This window comes from Mus musculus, chromosome X (genome assembly GCF_000001635.26).
Source record: "Mus musculus strain C57BL/6J chromosome X, GRCm38.p6 C57BL/6J".
NCBI lineage: Eukaryota > Metazoa > Chordata > Mammalia > Rodentia > Muridae > Mus > Mus musculus.
Genome location: NC_000086.7, coordinates 69,971,164 through 69,989,940, shown reverse-complemented (window position 1 = coordinate 69,989,940; position 18,777 = coordinate 69,971,164). Strand labels below are relative to the sequence as shown.

General features: G+C 38.8%; 1 long non-coding RNA gene across 1 annotated transcript in view; it reads left to right on the top strand.

Moving 5' to 3' along the window:
- 1700111N16Rik (RIKEN cDNA 1700111N16 gene) overlaps positions 1–18,777 on the top strand; it is a 214,329-nt gene that overhangs the window by 153,648 nt on the left and 41,904 nt on the right. Inside the window, exons 4-6 of the long non-coding RNA NR_033213.2 lie at positions 844–943; positions 9,736–9,826; positions 10,278–10,353. This is a non-coding gene — a long non-coding RNA (RIKEN cDNA 1700111N16 gene). The remainder of the gene's footprint in view (positions 1–843; positions 944–9,735; positions 9,827–10,277; positions 10,354–18,777) is intronic.

Below are 18,777 nucleotides of genomic sequence, written 5' to 3'. Positions count from 1 at the left end.
CCAACCTGCTACTTGGTCATGATGTTTATGCAGGAATAGAAACCCTGACTAAGACAAATTGGTACCAGAAGTGGGGTATTCCTGTGACAACCTGACCATGTTTTGGGAAGGACTGTGGAAGGACTTTGGAAATTCGGGCTTGAAGATCCATTCATTGTTAAGAGCTCTGTCAGATGTTGTGTAGGAGCTTGGAAGATAATGTTGAGAACAGTGTAGAAGATGGAGGTCTGGCTTGTGAAATTTCAGAGGGAAAATTAAAGAATGTTCAGGGCCATTGCTGTTTTGATTGTGAAGATTCTGTAGTTCTGGTTAGCTGGGGCTGAAGAATAAGCTGTGATTAACAAGATACCAGAACTACTAAAGCAAAAACTTTGCATTACTGATACTATTGATGCTGGTTAGCTGGAGCTAAGAAATTAGCGGTGATTAAGAAGAGACCAGCTTGGTCAGGATGGGTGATTTTTTTGATGTGTTCTTGGATTCGGTTAGAGAAAACTTTATTGAGGATTTTTGCATCGATATTCATAAGGGAAATTGGTCTGAAGTTCTCTATCTTTGTTGGGTCTTTTGTGGTTTAGGTATCAGAGTAATTGTGGCTTCATAGAATGAGTTGAGTAGAGTACCTTCTGCTTCTATTTTGTGAAGTACTGGGATTAGATCTTCTTTGAAGGTCTGACAGAACTCTGCACTAAACCCATCTGGTCCTGGGCTTTTTTTGGCTGGAAGACTATTAATGACTGCTTCTATTTCTTTAGGGGATATAGGACTGTTTAGATCATTAACCTGATCTTGATTTAACTTTGGTACCTGGTATCTGTCTAGAAACTTGTCCATTTCATCCAGGTTCTCCAGTTTTGTTGTGTGGACGCCCGACTCACCAGCAAGGAAGACGCCACAACAGGATTCTTCTGCACACGCTTATTGGAAGAGCTTGATAGCGAAGGTGAAAGACCCCGAGCCCCAAAACTGGCGCTGCTTATATACTCTCAGCCCCCATCCACTCACAGCAGGCCATGCCATCTCACCAGGCATGCAGCTTCAGCCAATCAGGGCGGCAGGGGCGTGTCTCCACCAAATATGAACTTGTTTTTACCGCCAGCATCATGGTGCACCTGCGCAGCTCTCACGATGGTTGTGGCTATTTTCAGGTGTATGAGGAAGTCAGGTACAAGTCATAAGACTTAGCCGCAGTTCCGGGCGCCATCTTGGGACTGCTGCCACACCTGCTCCTCACATCACCCCCTTTTTTCTTTTTGGCAGAGAGAATGTCTGTCTTAGATTGCCCCTTGCAGCAATGCCCCTTACCGGTCCTTGGGAAACAAACAGCATTGGTTTGATCCCTGTCTTAGGTTGGTGACATGCCTAGGGAGTCTTATCCATCATTGACTACTTCTCTATCATGCTAAGCCACACTTGAGGAGATTGTCCTGTCTGCATGCAGTAGATGCACCAGAAGGCCAGGATGCTGATTAATCTATGACCCTATTTTGATTGCTGCAAGCAAGCCTCATGGGTGAAGGTAGAGGTCTGATCCCCAGTGTACAAGCATAGGGGCCCTACACAAAACCATCCCTTGGGCTCATCACCCAGAGAGGTCTTGGCCAGCTCACATGTTGTTTTTCCTGGGGGAAGGGAACTAGGACACTGAACCTTCATGCAATCAGATGTGCCTTCCACAGGATGCCAACAGCAAGCTATCCTCTGTGCAGTGCTTAGCCTCGCAAACCACCGCATAACGCAGCATTATTTCTTTAGAGCTGCAAGCCAAATCTGAGGAGATTGTCCCACCTCCACTGTGGCAAAGGCCTGTGCCACCATGGTAGATCCATCCAATAGCTGACTGTGAGCATCCACTTCTGTGTTTGCTAGGCCCCAGCATAGTCTCACAAGAGACAACTATATCAGGGTCCTTTCAGCAAAAGCTTGCTAGTGTATGCAATGGTGTCATCGTATGGAGGCTAATTATGGGATGGATCCCTGGATATGGCAGTCTCTAGATGGTCCATTCTTTTGTCTCAGCTCCAAACTTTGTCTCGGTAACTCCTTCCATGGGTGATTGTTTCCAATTCTAAGAAGGGGCAAAGTGTCCACACTTTGGTCTTTGTTGTTCTTGAGTTTCATGTGTTTTGCAAATTGTACCTTATATCTCGGGTAATACTAAGTTTCTGGGCTAATATCCACTTATCAGTGAGTACATATCATTTGAGTTTTTTTGTGATTGTGTTACCTCACTCAGGATGATGCCCTCCAGGTTCATCCATTTGCCTAGGAATTTCATAAATTCATTCTTTTTAATAGCTGAGTAGTACTCCATTGTGTAAATGTACCACATTTTTTTGTATCCATTCCTCTGTTGAGGGGCATCTGGGTTCTTTCCAGCTTCTGGCTATTATAAATAAGGCTGCTATGAACATAGTGGAGCATGTGTCCTTCTTACCGGTTGGGACATCTTCTGGATATATGCCCAGGAGAGGTATTGCGGGATCCTCTGGTAGTACTATGTTCAATTTTCTGAGGAACCGCCAGACTGATTTCCAGAGTGGTTGTACAAGCTTGCATCCCACCAACAATGGAGGAGTGTTCCTCTTTCTCCAAATCCTCGCCAGCATCTGTTGTCACCTGAATTTTTGATCTTAGCCATTCTGACTGGTGTGAGGTGGAATCTCAGGGTTGTTTTGATTTGCATTTCCCTGATGATTAAGGATGCTGAACATTTTTTCATTCAATATTCTTCAGGTGAGAATTCTTTGTTCAGCTCTGAGCTCCATTTTTTAATGGGGTTATTTGATTTTCTGGAGTCCACCTTCTTGAGTTCTTTATATATATTGGATATTTGTCCCCTATCTGATTTAGGATAGGTAAAGATCCTTTCCCAATTTGTTGGTGGCCTTTTTGTCTTATTGACGGTGTCTTTTGCCTTGCAGAAGCTTTGCAACTTTATGAGGTCCCATTTATCGATTCTTGTTCTTACAGCACAAGCCATTGCTGTTCTATTCAGGAATTTTTCCCCTGTACCCATATCTTCGAGGCTTTTCCCTACTTTCTCCTCTATAAGTTTCAGTGTCTCTGGTTTTATGTGGAGTTCCTTGATCCACTTAGTTTTGACCTTAGTACAAGGAGATAGGAATGGATCAATTTGCGTTCTTCTACATGATAACCACCAGTTGTGCCAGCGCCATTTGTTGAAAATGCTGTATTTCTTCCACTGGATGGTTTTAGCAACCTTGTTGAAGATCAAGTGACCATAGGTGTGTGGGTTCATCTCTGGGTCTTCAATTCTATTCCATTGGTCTACTTGTCTGTCACTATACCAGTACCATGCAGTTTTTATCACAATTGCTCTTCAGTAAAGCTTTAGGTCCGGCATGGTGATTCCACCAGAGGTTCTTTTGTCCTTGAGAAGAGTTTTTGCTATCCTAGGTTTTTTGTTATTCCAGATGAATTTGCAGATTGCTCTTTCTAATTCGTTGAAGAATTGAGTTGGAATTTTGATGGGGATTGCATTGAATCTGTAGATTGCTTTTGGCAAGATAGCCATTTTTACAATGTTGATCCTGCCAATCCATGAGCATGGGGGATCTTTCCATCTTCTGAGATCTTTTTTACTTTCTTTCTTCAGAGACTTGAAGTTCTTATCATATAGACCTTTCACTTCCTTAGTTAGAGTCACACCCACAGTTAAGAGACTTTTAATTGTAAAAAGACTTTGGATTTTAAAAGAGATGGATATTTTAATATGTAAAGACTGTTGGACTTTTAAAGTTATTTAGACCTTGGGGATGACTAAGAATGTAAGGGTTGAGGCTTACTAGTGATGTGTTTGTGTATCAAGTTGACAAGGAGTCAATTATACTGGCTGGTTTTGTGTGTCAACTTGACACAGCTGGAGTTATCACAGAGAAAGGAGCTTCAGTTGAGGAAATGCCTGCATGAGGTCCAACTGTAAGGCATTTTCTCAATTAGTGATCAAGGGGGAAAGGCTCCTTGTGGGTGGGACCATCTCTGGGCTGTCAGTCTTGGTTCTATAAGAGCAGGCTGAGCAAGCCAGGGGAAGCAAGCCAGTAAAGAACATCCTTCCATGGCCTCTGCATCAGCTCCTGCTTACTGACCTGTTTGGGTTCCAGTCCTGACTTCCTTGGTGATAAATAGCAGTATGGAAATGTAAGCCAAATAAACTCTTTCCTCCCCAACCTGCTACTTGCTCATGATGTTTATGCAGGAATAATAACCCTTACTAAGACAGGCTCTATAGACACTGGAATCTAATAAATTGAGAAAAATATGATTCAGGTGAAATTAGAAAAAAGACTGGTTTTTAAATACACATAAAAATTGAAAGTAAGAAATATAGTACTGCTTTGTTTAGTTTTAAATGGGGTAAGAGAAAGAGGCAATCTAGTAAGATTTTTTACACTCTTCTGAGGTGGAAATCTATTAGTTCTCAAGAAACTGAAAATTTAAATAAGTATGTTGATCACTAAAAAAAGTATATAATCAAAACCATGAATGATAAATTAACATGCAATGATAGTGACATGAATAACCCTGAAAGGGAAAGGAGAGTAAAAACAATTTAAAAAATATACAAAAAACTTGACTATAAAAATTCCAGATAAAATAAATGTTACACTAGAAACCAGGTCTGTCTACAGTTACATTAAATGCAAATAATTTGAACACCAAATAAAATATAAAATAAATATAAAATATAAGATAAAAGGATACTTTGTTCCTCCTTAGAATGGGGAACAAAATACCCATGGAAGGAGTTACAGAGACAAAGTTTGGAGCTGAGACGAAAGGATGGACCATCCAGAGACTACCCCACCCGGGGATCCATCCCATAATCAGCCCCCAAAGCAGACACTATTGCATTTGCAATAAGTAAGATTTTCTTGAAGGGTCCCTGATATATCTGTCTTGTGTGAGGCTATGCCAGTGCCCGGCAAACACTGAAGTGGATGCTCACAGTCATCTATTGGTGGAAGACAGGGCCCCCAATGGAGGAGCTAGAGAAAGTACCCAAGGAACTGAAGTGGTCTGAAACCCTATAGGAGGAACAATAATATGAGCTAACCAGTACCCCCAGAGCTCGTGTCTCTAGCTGCATATGTCGCAGAAGATGGCCTAGTCGGCCATCATTGGGAAGAGAGGCCCCTTGGTCTTGCAAATTTTATATGCCCCAGTACAGGGGAACACCAGGGCCAAGAAGTAGGAGTGGTTAGGTTGGGGAGCAGGGCAGGGGGAGGATATGGGGGACTTTTGGGATAGCATTTGAAATGTAAATGAAGTAAATATCCAATAAAAAAGTAAATGTTACACTAGAAGCCAGATTTGTCTACAGTTACATTAAATGCAAATAATTTGAACAACAATTAAAATATAAAACTTGTCAGAATAAGCTTAATCTACAGGACCCAGTTATAGTCTGTATATAACAAACTCACTTGAAATATAATGACCAACTCCATGAAAAGTAAAAGCATGAAAAAAATCTATCATCCATCATTAACCAAATGAAAGTTCAAGATGATAAATGAATATCGTATACATTTGAATCTCAAACAAAGGAAATTATCGAGGATAAAGAGGACTATTAAAAAGTAGTAGAAAAGTTAACTTGCCAAGGAGAAATGCAGATAGAGCATATATACTGACAATAGAGATTTGTAATACAGGAATCAAACCATGAGAGAACTGAAAAGTTGACAAACTTGTGTAAATGAGGGTTTTAACTCTCTCCTCTACCAGGAACTGGTAGAATTGGAAGACAAAATAATTGTTGAAGATAATCAAGGTAGTCAAGAACTGAATGATGTCATCAATCAAAATGTATTGACTGACTGACTATCCATCCTGTAAGGCACTATGGCTACTCTTTATAGATGCACACAGAGTATTGACCACAATAGATGAAATTCCGGATTGTAAAACAAATCTTACCAAATTTGAAGGAATGGAATCATATAGAATACGTTCTCTAACCACAAAACTCTCTGTGCTACAAAACAATGAGTGGAACATGAGTACAAAAAAAAATCCAAATGCTTGGAAATTGGACAGTATACTACTAAATTATTAATGAATGAAGGAAAAAGTACTGAAAAAATGTAATTTGAACAGAAATGTAACTAAAGGACTATAGCTCTATGGTAAATAAATTGTTTAGTCTACACAAACACAGTTGTTAGATCTCCAAAACTACCACCAAAACCAAAGTCAAATCTTGTGAAATGGAGCTGAAGTCCAGATTACAGTAAAATCTGAAGCATGGTATTTTTACATGAGAAAACAAAAGATGTCTCATGTCAATAATACAAAGTCTCACCTTGTCACACACATGTAAAAATAAAGATATGTATATATTTATATATGTATATATATGTATATATTTGTGTATATATGTATATATTTGTGTATATATGTATATATGTGTATTATATATGTGTGTGTATATATATGTATATATTTATATATGTATATATGTATATATATATATGTATATATTTATATATGTATATATGTGTGTGTCCCCAAACGTCTGTAATAGGGCAATAAAAAGTCTGTAATTTATATGCCCCAGTACAGGGGAACGCCAGGGCCAAAAGGGGGAGTGGGTGGGTAGGGGATTGGGGGGTGAGTATGGGGGACTTTTGGGATAGCATTGGAAATGTCAACAAGGAAAATACCTAATTAAAAAATAGGGCAATAAAAATATTTTTAAAAATTTAAAAATAGGGGAATAAAAGTCTGTAATTGGGCAATAGGATGCTCTTGATCAACAGGATAGCATTACTGGAAAGTGGTGAGAACTTTATGAGCTCAGAAGAGGGTTGTTCTTGATAGGATTATGAGTCTTCACTCTCTCCTTCTCTCTCTGTATGACTGGCTTGAAGTGTGACTGGTTCCTATATGAGCTTCTGTCATAATAAGTGATTATTCTCCATCACCACCACAATTGTGTCAGTGCCAGTGCCATGCCTGGGAACCACTAAAACTGTGAGATAATTCAACATTGTATCTTTTTAAATTAGTTGTCTCATGTATTTCATTATAGTATCATAAAGCTGATTATACATACATTCATATAGAATGTTTACCTCCAAGAAAATTAAATTGATATAGCAAAAATTTGCACTTATTATAAAAATAGGACAGTAAATATAGAAAGTTCTAAACAAAATGCCATGCTCATGCATTAAGGGTGTTAATTCTTCCTAAACTGAGTTTTTAATGTAACAGAATTCCAATACAATGGTAGAAAAGGCTTTTTTTTTTTTAAACAGCAGATTTTTTTTTTTTTTTTTGGTTTTTTGAGACAGGGTTTCTCTGTGTAGCCCTGGCTGTCCTGGAACTCACTCTGTAGACCAGGCTGACCTTGAACTCAGAAATCTGCCTGCCTCTTCCTCTAGAGTGCTGGGATCAAAGGTGTGCGCCACCACGCCCTGCAAAAGCAGATATTTTTGTAAATAGACTAAGATCTGTAAAGAAAGCATGTATGCTATAAAGACATTTCCAGACAGAAATCCCTCAGCATCCTTGCCCTATCTTATTTAAATAACAATCAAATGGACAGTGTAGGAGTGGCTGATGGAAGATGTAGGAATGGCTCAGCAGGATAGAACGCACAAGAAAAAGGGACTTCCATGCAATTATGGCCAGTTGAATTTTTGAAACTGAGTTTATTGAGGTATAATTCATATGAATGAAATTCACCCAAGTTGTATATATTTTAGTAAATTTGATCATTTATAAACTTTAGAAAGTTTTTATTACTTTAATAAAATATCTCAATCCTAAGCAACCAATTTACTTTTCTTTAGATTTTTCTTTTTCTGGTCGTTTTTTGTAAATAGTATACTTCAGTAGCTTTGGGGGCTTACTGATTTTATTTTGCATCTTACACTTAAAACAATATGCTTAGCCAATTTTATTGAATAGTCACTTTTTGAAAGACATGACAAACTAGGTTCCCAGTGACCCAAAAGAGACATAAATATTATGGTTCAGTGGGTAAAACAAAGTAACCACAAAATGATACGAATAAATTCATAATTTCAACTGAATATTCTAATGATCTGGGAATAGGACTGGAAGTCAAGGCAAAGCTTCCTTGAGGAAGTCGCATATAACTCAAAGTAAAAACTAGTAAACTCAACTCAGTAAAGAGCAGAATATGTCATATAGACGGAATGGGCTTTCCCCATTCAGACAGAGGAGACATATTGTTATAAGTTCCTGAGAAAATATTCAGAGAAGAAAGAAGGATTCTGAGACACCAGCCTAGGACAAAAGATATTTTCAGGTTATATTAGATCTATTGCAAAACCAATAGGAAACCACTGAAGTACTTTAAACAGGTTGTGGAGGGAAGGGGAGTGATATCACACATTTGATTAGGAACACACTTTCTCACTGCAGTGCAAGGAATGAATTGAGAGTGTCACGAAGAACAACAGGAAATCAGTTAGGGGGTCTTGTGAACTTTATGAGTTCCTTTGGGATCTATACTGCATGCAAAATGGGTCTCAGAGAATGGTCAGCTGTCACATACTAACCTTTAGGGTGCATTTTCCAAAGTCATCTAGCATGGTTGATTGAAGGAAATAATAGTGTATACATCCAGGATAAGAAAAAAAAATCACAAACCCTTTTACATGTTATTGGTGTGAATGCAAAATTGGTACATTAAGTCTGGGATACAGGATTTGCAATGTTTTATGAAGTTAAATCCTTACTGACATGGAGTAGAGGGGAACAGATTTTTCCTTGGGTAATTAGGCACATGTTAAACATCATTAAACTGTGTTAAATTCACTAGTAGTGTTAAAACCCAGTTTTTTACACTTCTGTTGTGTTCATTTTCATGTAAATAAGCAAAGATGTTGGAGTTGGGGCAGTCAAACTAGTTAGCAGCTGTTAAATTTTCCTTCCTGCCTCTGCTGCCTTAAGCACGTGCCTATTAGTCTATCAGTCAAGTGGGCCACCTTTAAGCACCACTATCCCCTAATACTCCAAGAACCCTGACACAACTGTAGAGTGATTCACAGTAGATTGTCTTTGCTCCTGAGTGCATAGCTTCATCTAGAATTGCTTCAAATAGTTAGTAACAGACACTTTGTTATAAACTTCAATTAACTCTGTCACAAGGCAGTCATTTCTCCTGAGGGCAGAGAGCAAACACTTTTTTTTAATTAGATATTTTCTTCATTTACATTTCAAATGCTATCCCCAAAGCGCTCTTACCCTCCCCTGCTGCTCCCCAACCCACCCACTCCCACTTCCTGGCTCTGGCATTCCCCTGTACTGGGACATATGATCTTTGCAAGACCAAGGGTCTCTCCTCCCATTGATGGCTGACTAGGCCATCCTCTGCTATATATGCAACTAGAGACACAAGCTCTGGGGATACTGGTTAGTTCATATTACTGTTCCTCCTATAGGATTGCAGACCCCTTTAGCTCCTTGGGTACTTTTTCTAGCTCCTTCATTGGGGGTCCTGTTTTCTTTCCATCCAACAGATGACTGTGAGCATCCACTTCTGTATTTGCCAGGCACTGGCATTGCCTCACAAGGGAGAGCTATGTGAGGGTCCTGTCAGCAAAATCTTTCTGGCATATGCAATAGTGTCTGAGTTTGGTTGTATGTGGGATGGATCCCCGGGGTGGAGCAGTCCCTGTATGGTCCTTCCTTCCATCTCAGCTCCGAACTTTGTCTCTGTAACTCTTTCCATAGGTATTTTGTTCCCCATACTAAGAAGGAGCGAAGTATCCACACTTTTCCCAACTAGTCTAGCAGAAAGACTAGACATGCTGGATGCTAAGAGGTAAGGTAATACTGACTCCAATTTCAGTGTTTGTGATTGTTTTTAAGGGATGAGGTTGTGATTGGCTCAAACAAATCACTTGTTTTGTTCCAAAACAGTGGCTGTGGGCCCTGATTGGTTCAAATGAATGAGTGGTATTGGTCAAAACATGTGCTTATAATTATTCCAAACAAAAGGATGTTACAGGTCAATGCAAGTGCCGTCATGTACAGAGACAAGTATCTCAGACTCTGCCTGAGAGGTTGTGACAGTTAGTGTTAATTGTCAATTTGACAGGACCTGGAATTACTTACAAGACATGCCACCAGGGGTACCTGTAAGAGGCTATATTGATTAGGTTAATTGAATGTGAAGAAACACAGGAAAAGTGGGCAGCGTCATTTCCTGGGATTGAGTCCCAGACTGTACAGAAAGGGAGGGCATGCTAACACTGCTCTCTTTCTACCTATAGGTGCAATATTACCAGCTGCTCCAGTTTCCTGTTGCCTTGACTTCTTCCCAGCCATGATAGACTAGACCTGCAAACTGTGAGCTGAAATAAATCCTCCTTTCCTTAAGTTGCTTTTGTTGAAATATTTCACCTCAGTGACAGGAAAAGGAACCTGTAACAAAGGTGTCCCACTGGGACCTGATAACTGAGGTCTATGAAAGGAGGACTGCAGTGCTATAAAGTACTATTGACTACCACTTCTGGCTGCCCACTGCTGCCACTTACTGCTGCTAAGCACTGATGGAAGTGAGATCTGTCAGAGAAGAGCACTTGAGCATCCCCTTGCCTACTCACAATTTTATTCAGGTAGTGTTAAAGAACCCTCAGCTAGTTGATGGGTGACAGACATTACTAAATATTATTTAGTCAGCTCTGTTCTTAGAGAATGGAAAACAACCTTTTGTAAAACAAACAAACAAACAAACAAACAAACAAAAACCTGCACAGCACATAGTGATTGTATGACTACATTTATAATCACCAAAGGCCAGAAAAAAAAACAAAGATCATTCAATGAGCTATTAGTTAAGCAAATTATAGTACAATTATACAGTATAATACTAATACTACACAACTGTAAAATGGGAATCTGATTGTGAACCAGGTTTGGGTGAATTTCGAAGTCATGTTGAATGAAAGAAGCAAATACCAAAATATTATTTACAGTATGATCATTTACAAAAACAATACTGTTGTAGGGATATTGACCAAAGAGTGAGAGTCAGGGGTTGGGTAAACTAGAGCAGGAGCAAGGCAGGGAGTGATATCATTAAAAAATTGAAAGAAGGGAGAGTTTTTAATGAAGTGGTATATCTTTCAATATCCTGATTTTAGTTACACAGATTTCTATCCTAAATTTCTTATATTATTTTAAAAACAAAGTAAGACGTTGGGTATGTGAATAAGCTAAAATAGAGATCTTGAAACTCAATTGACAAAAGGGTGATGATGATCATTTATATGATAGTTATTCCCAGAAAGAATAGGTTGTTAGTTACTTTAATTTTGCTAGTGATTTCAAATCTTCTACTGTAAAAATAATGGCCATCAACCTCTTTGGGATATTTTCAATAAAATTGGAGTAGACTTTGATAAAAAACCATCCTGAGGACTCTAAGAGAGGCTATATGATGCTCAGTGTCCCAGAAACCACAGCATATGTCTCTCAGAACATGAACTGATATGTAGCTCAAACTACCACTTTTCTTCCCAGAATCTTTAAACAGATATGCATGTCTTTTTCTCAGGGTACCAGTCCTCACTATTAGTCTCCTCCTGGAACACAGAATTACACCCTGTTGGCTTATTCACAGCCCTGACAGAAAGCATCCTGCTTAATAGCAGGTAAACACAGTTGCCTGACTATAGCTGCTTCCTTATCAGAGGACCAGATTTCAGAGCAAATTAATAATATCGAATAATAAGCATTGCTATTTTTTAAGTCCAATTACATGCTATAAAATGGGCCTAAAATATGACTTTCTTTCCTGATGAAAGTCTTAATTAAAGTGATGCATTTTAACCTACTTCTGCTGCATGACATAAATTATTTCTTGGCACCTCAATTTTTGTACCCTTCCCTTTAATAATCTTTCCCATGCAGTGTTAAAGGAGAAAATTGGTGATTAATAAAGGGGTGAACAGGTGGCTACACTGCTTCTAAAGCATTAGCAGTATAATAATTTCTTAATTATTATTATAGTCTGTAAGGGATTAAATACACGCTGATACATTTCTTTCTATTTCTGGTGCCTACTAGCTACTGGCATTCTGTTTCAGTTCCAATAATTAATGGGAAATGAGGTATCTCTATACATTTTCTTCCTCCTCTTTTAGTCTCTTAAGTAACCATCATGTCACATTTGTGATGCAAATGCTGCCGCAGTCCATGGAATTTTCAGCAGTATGGGAGACTGCCTCTCAGAAAGCCTTGAAGAACTTTTGGGAAATTAACATTTTACTCCCAAAAGCAGAATTTTCTCTATGCCTTTGAAAGAAGCAGATGAAAGCTGCGTAATTGCTCTGTTTTCATCAAGGTGAAGGAACCAATGAAACATTCAATGTATCAGACAATGGAGGGGAGAATAAGCTTGTCTTTCCGTAGGCGGCTGCTGTCTGTGAAAGGGTGCTAAATGTACAATTAGACACAGAGTACCTGCCATATCTGTAATAACCACCCACTTTGTGGGATAAGTGCCCTGCCTGTCCAGATAAGACTTGTGTTTGATTAAGGGAATCATTCAGTGTAAATGCTGGCCCTTATAGCCAATCAAAGCCAGAGTCAGTCTATCCATTATAGACCTGTCAATCATGTCTATTTGCTTATTAAAGTTCCTTTAGTGAGCCCAGTGGCTTCCCTTTGGTATGCTAAGTAGCCCCAAACCTTGCTAACATCTTAGAGTGAAGTCACAGGCCTTTGAATGACTCTGGAAGAGTCTACAGGCCTTCCCCAATTTACCATTGCATTTTGTTCCAAAAGTTTGTTTGTAAATCAGTTGTTTGGAAGTTGAGAAGCATTTTTCCCATGGAAACAATGTTACAAATGGTGGGAAGTTTCCCAGACCAGTCCACAAAAGCCTATTTAACTGAGAAGATGGCTGGACTATGAAGCCTATAGCACTGGGGAGCCAGCCACCATCAAGATGACTGTTTCTATGGGAAAATGCTCACTGAAGCTAATTGTGGATGCCAATAGCAATTTCCCAGCCATGTCTAGCCTCTGGCAGCTGGAGTCAGGACAACCTATATCCCTCTTTCCTTCAGACTAAAGATGGGAAGATGGAAAATCCTGTGGGAATCAAAGCCAGGGTATAGAAAGGGTGGGGGTTGGGCAAGAGATTTCTGAAGAGAATTGGGTGGACAGATTAACAAATAGCAGTGGGTGGCTAGATAAACTGCACTTTCTGATAACGATATATTCAATAGAGTTAGAGTATAACCTTTGAAAGTATTTCTTTCTTGGAAATGTCTTTTTTTAGCTGTATCCTGATACTACAATTTGAATGTGAAATGTCTCCCCGACAGGCTCATGCATTTCAACACTTGATCCCTGATTAGTGGCACTATTGGGAAGAGGTTAGAAAGGTATCACTGAGAACAGGGCGTCATAAATGTTATGCACAGCCTTGTCTTGGTTTCCTTTTCTGCAGCTGTAATAAAATACTATGACAAAACTAACTGGAGGAAGAAAGAATTAATTATGACTCACAGGCCAAAGGTTCTATCATGATGAAGAAGGCAAGGTAGCAGGAACTTGAAGCAGCTAATCCATTGTGTCAACAATCACAAAGCAGAAAACAGATGGATGCACACTGCTGCTCAGCTTCCTTCACTTATAACGAATGAGCAGATGTGACTGATTGTGTCTTTGGTTGGCTATATAGGCTACTTAAATAGTTCAAGGCCCCAACCAGTGAAGGATGCCACTCATACTCAGCAGGTCTTCCTACCTCAATTAAAACAATCAAGATAATCACTCAAAGGCATGCCTACAAGTCTAGCCCTTGGCTGATTCTAGATTCTATGACGTTGATAATTCTATCACAGAACCCTACTTCTAGCCCAACCTCTTTCTCTCTGCTTCCTGGTCCACAGAGACACCATGAGTCCCAGCCACAGGTTTCCCCCACTATAAATTCTATCAAGCTTTCCTTGCCACAATTGACTACACTCTCAAGCTGTAAGCCAAGATAAATTCTTCTCCCTTAAGAATTTTCTCCAACATTTTGTCACAGTAATAGGAAAGTAATTAATTCACCCAAATGATATCGAGGATGATTTAACACAACTGTGGGCCTCATGGAAAGAGTTGAGGCTAGACCTTCTGAGATTCAGCCACTCAATTCTCACACACTGTCCATAACTAATAACTCTGGTTATTAATATTAAGTAAACCATATTCCAAATTATTATTCCCAGATTCCAAAAGAAGGGCATGTTTAAAGTGTCAAATAATGTGCAATTATTTTTTTGGAATCACCACACATATTCAGAGATAGAAGTATCAAGTCTGCTATGACAAAATTGGTCATTACTGAACTTAGAACTTAGGCTATTGCCTATATAATTTGTTGAGAACACCTGAAAAAACAAGTGCCAAGTTAATGGTAGACTGAAAGAGCATCACATACTATTGTAATGGTAGACTGAAAGAGCATCACATACCATTTATTTTATGAGATGTGTTTGCATGTGTGTGTGGGGGGGAGGAGATGACTCATACAGCCATCAATGACCCATCAATGATATGTAACTGGCAAATAACAAGACAACATAAAACTCAGAGTAAGTTGTTGTTTAGGTAGGGTCCCTAGGCTGAAGTGTAATTGTGTCACATGTAAAAAAGGCTATTTATCTTGGGAAGATTTTGTTTTGTTTTAAGCCTTGAGTGACTGTGTTGCCTAAAAGGGCCCTACTATATTTCTCTTAGTTCACATAAATCTGTTAGATGTACAAAATTTACTTTCAATGGTATGAGATGATGATTTTTGATTGTCAGGTAGGTTAGAGAAGATGCTTTATTTGTGAGTAATTCTTTGATCATCTAGGAAGTAGAATTTAGCTATTATGCTGCTTGCTTGCATTACTGCCAAAGAGAAGCTATTTCAGAGTTTCTGTTGTTCCTTTGTAAGCTGCACAGATTACTCTCACTTTCTTTGTTGTTTGTTTGTTTGTTTTTATTTTGTTGTTTTTCTGTCTTTACTGTATAGTGTGATGGGTTTGCATGATTTTTTCTTTCTTTATCTCATGTTTTACCATCTCTGTGTTTCTTACTCCTTCTATGTCTTCCTCTGTCTCTTTGAGACTTCATCTTTTTCTCTCTTTTTCTACACACACAACACCACACACACACACACACACACACACACACACACACACACACACAGTATGGGGATCCTCAGATCAATGTACTTGTATATTAAAAAATTGTAGTTTTCTACTCAATATGTCTTTAAATAAGCAGTTGTTCCTATCTCTGTACTCTTTCTTTTGGATTATAGTAAAATGAAATTTATACATTATTTTTTTCTTTTCTTTTATTGAATATTTTCTTTATTTACATTTTAAATGTCTCCTGTCTCAGGATCCCCCCCGCCCCCCGGAAGCCCCTATAACATCTCCCATCCCTCTGCTTCTATGAGGATGTTCCCACACCTACCCACACACTCCCACCTCCCAGCCCTCAAATTCCCCTACACTGGGGCATCCAGCCTTCATTGGACCATGGGTTTCTTTTCCCATTGATGCCCAACAAGGCCATCCTTGGCTAAATATGCACCTGGAACCATGGGTCCCTCCATGAGTACTCTTGGGTTGATTGTTTAGTCCCTGGGAGTTGGTTGTTTAGTCCCTGGGAACTCTGTGGGGTCTGGTTGGTTGACATTATAGTTCTTCCTATGGGGTTGCAAACCTTTTCAGCCCCTTCAGTCCCTTCTCTAATTCCTCCATTGGGGACCCTACTGGGGACCACGTGCTCAGTCCAATGGTTGGCTGAGAGCATTTGCCTCTCTGTATTTGTCAGGTTCTGACAGAGCCTCTCAGGAGACAGCTATATCAGGCCCCTGTCAGCAAAGCACTTCTTGGCACACACACTGTTTGGGTTTGGTGAATGTATATAGGATGGATCCCCAGGTGGGATAGTCTCTGGATGACCTTTCCTTCTGTCTCTGCTCCACACTTTGTCTCCATATTTTCTCCTGTGAGTATTTTGTTCCACTTTCTAAGAAAGACTGAACCACCCACACTTTGGTCTTCTTCTTGACGTTCTGTGAATTGTATCTTAAGTACTCCAAGCTTTTGGGCTAATATCCATTAATCAGTGAGTACATACCATGTGTGCTCTTTTGTGATTGTATTACCTCACTCAGGATGATATTTTCTAGTTCCATGCATTTGTGTAAGAATTTCATAAATTCATTGATTGTAATAGCTGAGTAGTACTCCATTGTGTAAATGTACCACATTTTCTGTATCCATTCCTCTGTTGAAGGATATCTGGGTTCTTTCCAGCTTCTGACTCTTATAAATAAGGCTGCTATGAACATGTGTCCTTGTTATATATTGGAGGATTTTTTGAGTGGTATAGGAGTTATATAGCTGGGTCTTCAGGTAATACTATATCCAATTTTCTAAGGAACCGCCAGACTGATTTCCAGAGTGGTTGTACCAGCTTGCACTCTCACCAGCAATGGAGGAGAGTTCCTCTTTCTCCACATCCTTGCCAGCATCTGCTATCACCTGAGTTTTTTATCTTAGCCATTCTGACTGGTGTGAGAATCTCAGGGTTGTTTTGATTTGCATTTCCCTGACTAAGAATGTTGAATATTTTTTAGATGCTTCTCTGCCATTCAATATTCCTCCGCTGTGAATTCTTTGTTTAGCTCTATACCCCATTTTAATAGGGTTATTTGATTCTCTAGAGTCTAACTTCTTGAGTTCTTTGTATATATTGGATATTAGTCTTCTATCTGATGTAGGATTGGTAAAGATCTTTTCCCAATCTGTTGGTTGCCATTTTGTCCTATTGACAGTGTCCTTTGCCTTACAGAAGCTTTGCAATTTTTTGAGATCCCATTTATCAATTCTTGTTCTTAGAGCATATGCCATTGGTGTTCTGTTCAGGAAATTTTGCCTTGTGCCCATGTGTTCCAGGCTCTTCCCTACTTTCTCCTCTATTAGTTTCAGTGTATTTGGTTTTTTTTGTGGAGGTCCTTGATCCACTTGGACTTGAACTTTTTACAAGGAGATAAGAATGGATCAATTTGCATTCTTCTACATGCTAACCGCCAGTTGAGCCAGCACAATTTGTTGAAAATGCTGTCTTTTTTCCACTGGATGGTTTTAGCTCCTTTGTCACAATCAAGTGACCATAGGTGTGTGGGTTCATTTCTGGGTCTTCAATTCTATTCCATTGATCTACCTGCCTGTCACTGTATCAATACCGTGCAGTTTTGTTTGTTTGTTTTGTTTTTTGTTATTATTGTTGTTGTTGTTTTTATCACTATTACTCTGTAATACAGCTTGAGGTCAGGGATGGTGGTTCACCCAGAAGATCTTTTATTGTTGAAAATAGTTTTAACTATCTTGGGTTTTTTGTTATTCCAAATGAATTTGCAAATTGCCCTTTCTAACTTTATGAAGAATTCAGTTGGAATTTTGATAGGGATTGCACTGAATCTGTAGATTGCTTTTGGCAAGATGGCCATTTTTACTGTATTAATCCTGCCAATCCATGATCTTTCCCTCTTCTGGGGTCTTCTTTGATTTCTTTCTTCAGAGACTTGAAATTCTTGTCATACAGAACTTTCATTTGCTTGGTTAGAGTCACACATAGGTATTTTATATTATTTGGGACTATTGTGAAGGTTGTCCTTTTCTCTATTTTCTTTTTCAGTCAGTTTTTCCTTTGAATAGAGGAAGGCTACTGTTTTGTTTGAATTAATTTTATATCCAGCCACTTTGCTGAAGTTGTTTATTAGGTTTAAGAGTTTTCTAGTGGAATATTTAGGGTCACTTAAATGTACTATCATATAATCTGCTAATAGTGTTATTTTAACTTCTTTTCCAATTTATATCCCTTTGACCTCCTTTTGTAGTCTAATTGCTCTAGCGTGAACTTCAATTACTATATTGAATACATAGGGTGATAGTGGGCAGCCTTGTCTAGTCCCTTATTTTAGTTGGATTGCTTCCAGCTTCTCTCCATTTAGTTTGATTTTGGCTACTGGTTTGCTGTATATTGCTTTTATTATGTTTATGTATGGGCCTTGAGTTCCTTATCTTTCCAAGGCTTTTAACATGAAGGGATATTAAATTTTTTCAAATTTTTTAAAGCATCTAATGTGTTTTTTCTTTGAATTTGTTTATGTAGTGGAATATGTTGATGGATTTCCATGTATTGAACCATCCCTGCATCCCCAAGATGAAACCTACTTGATCATGGTGAATGATCATTTTGATGCATTATGGGATTCAGTTTTTGAAAGTCTTCTTGCATATTTTTGCATCGATGTTCATAAGGGAATCTGGTCTGAAGTTCTCTTTCTTTGTTGGGCCTTTGTGTGACTTAGTTATAAGATTAATTGTGCCTTCATAGAATGAATTGAACAGTTTCCTTCTGTTTCTATTTCGTGGAATAGTTTGAAGAGTATTGGTATTAGGTCTTCTTTGAAGGCCTGATAGAACTCTGCACTAACTCCATCTGGTCCTGGGCTTTCTTTTGGTTAGGAGACTTTTAATGACGCTTTTTTTTTTAAGTTTACCACCTGATATCTATATATAAAATTGTCCATTTCCTCTAAATTTTCCAATTTGGTTGAGTATAGGCTTTTGTAGTGGGATCTAATGATTTTCTTGGATTTCCTAGGTTTTTGGTGGTATGGCTCTGTTTTCATTTCTGATTTTGTTGATTTGGATACTATCTCTGTGCTCTCTGGCTAGTTTGGCTAAGGGTTTATCTATC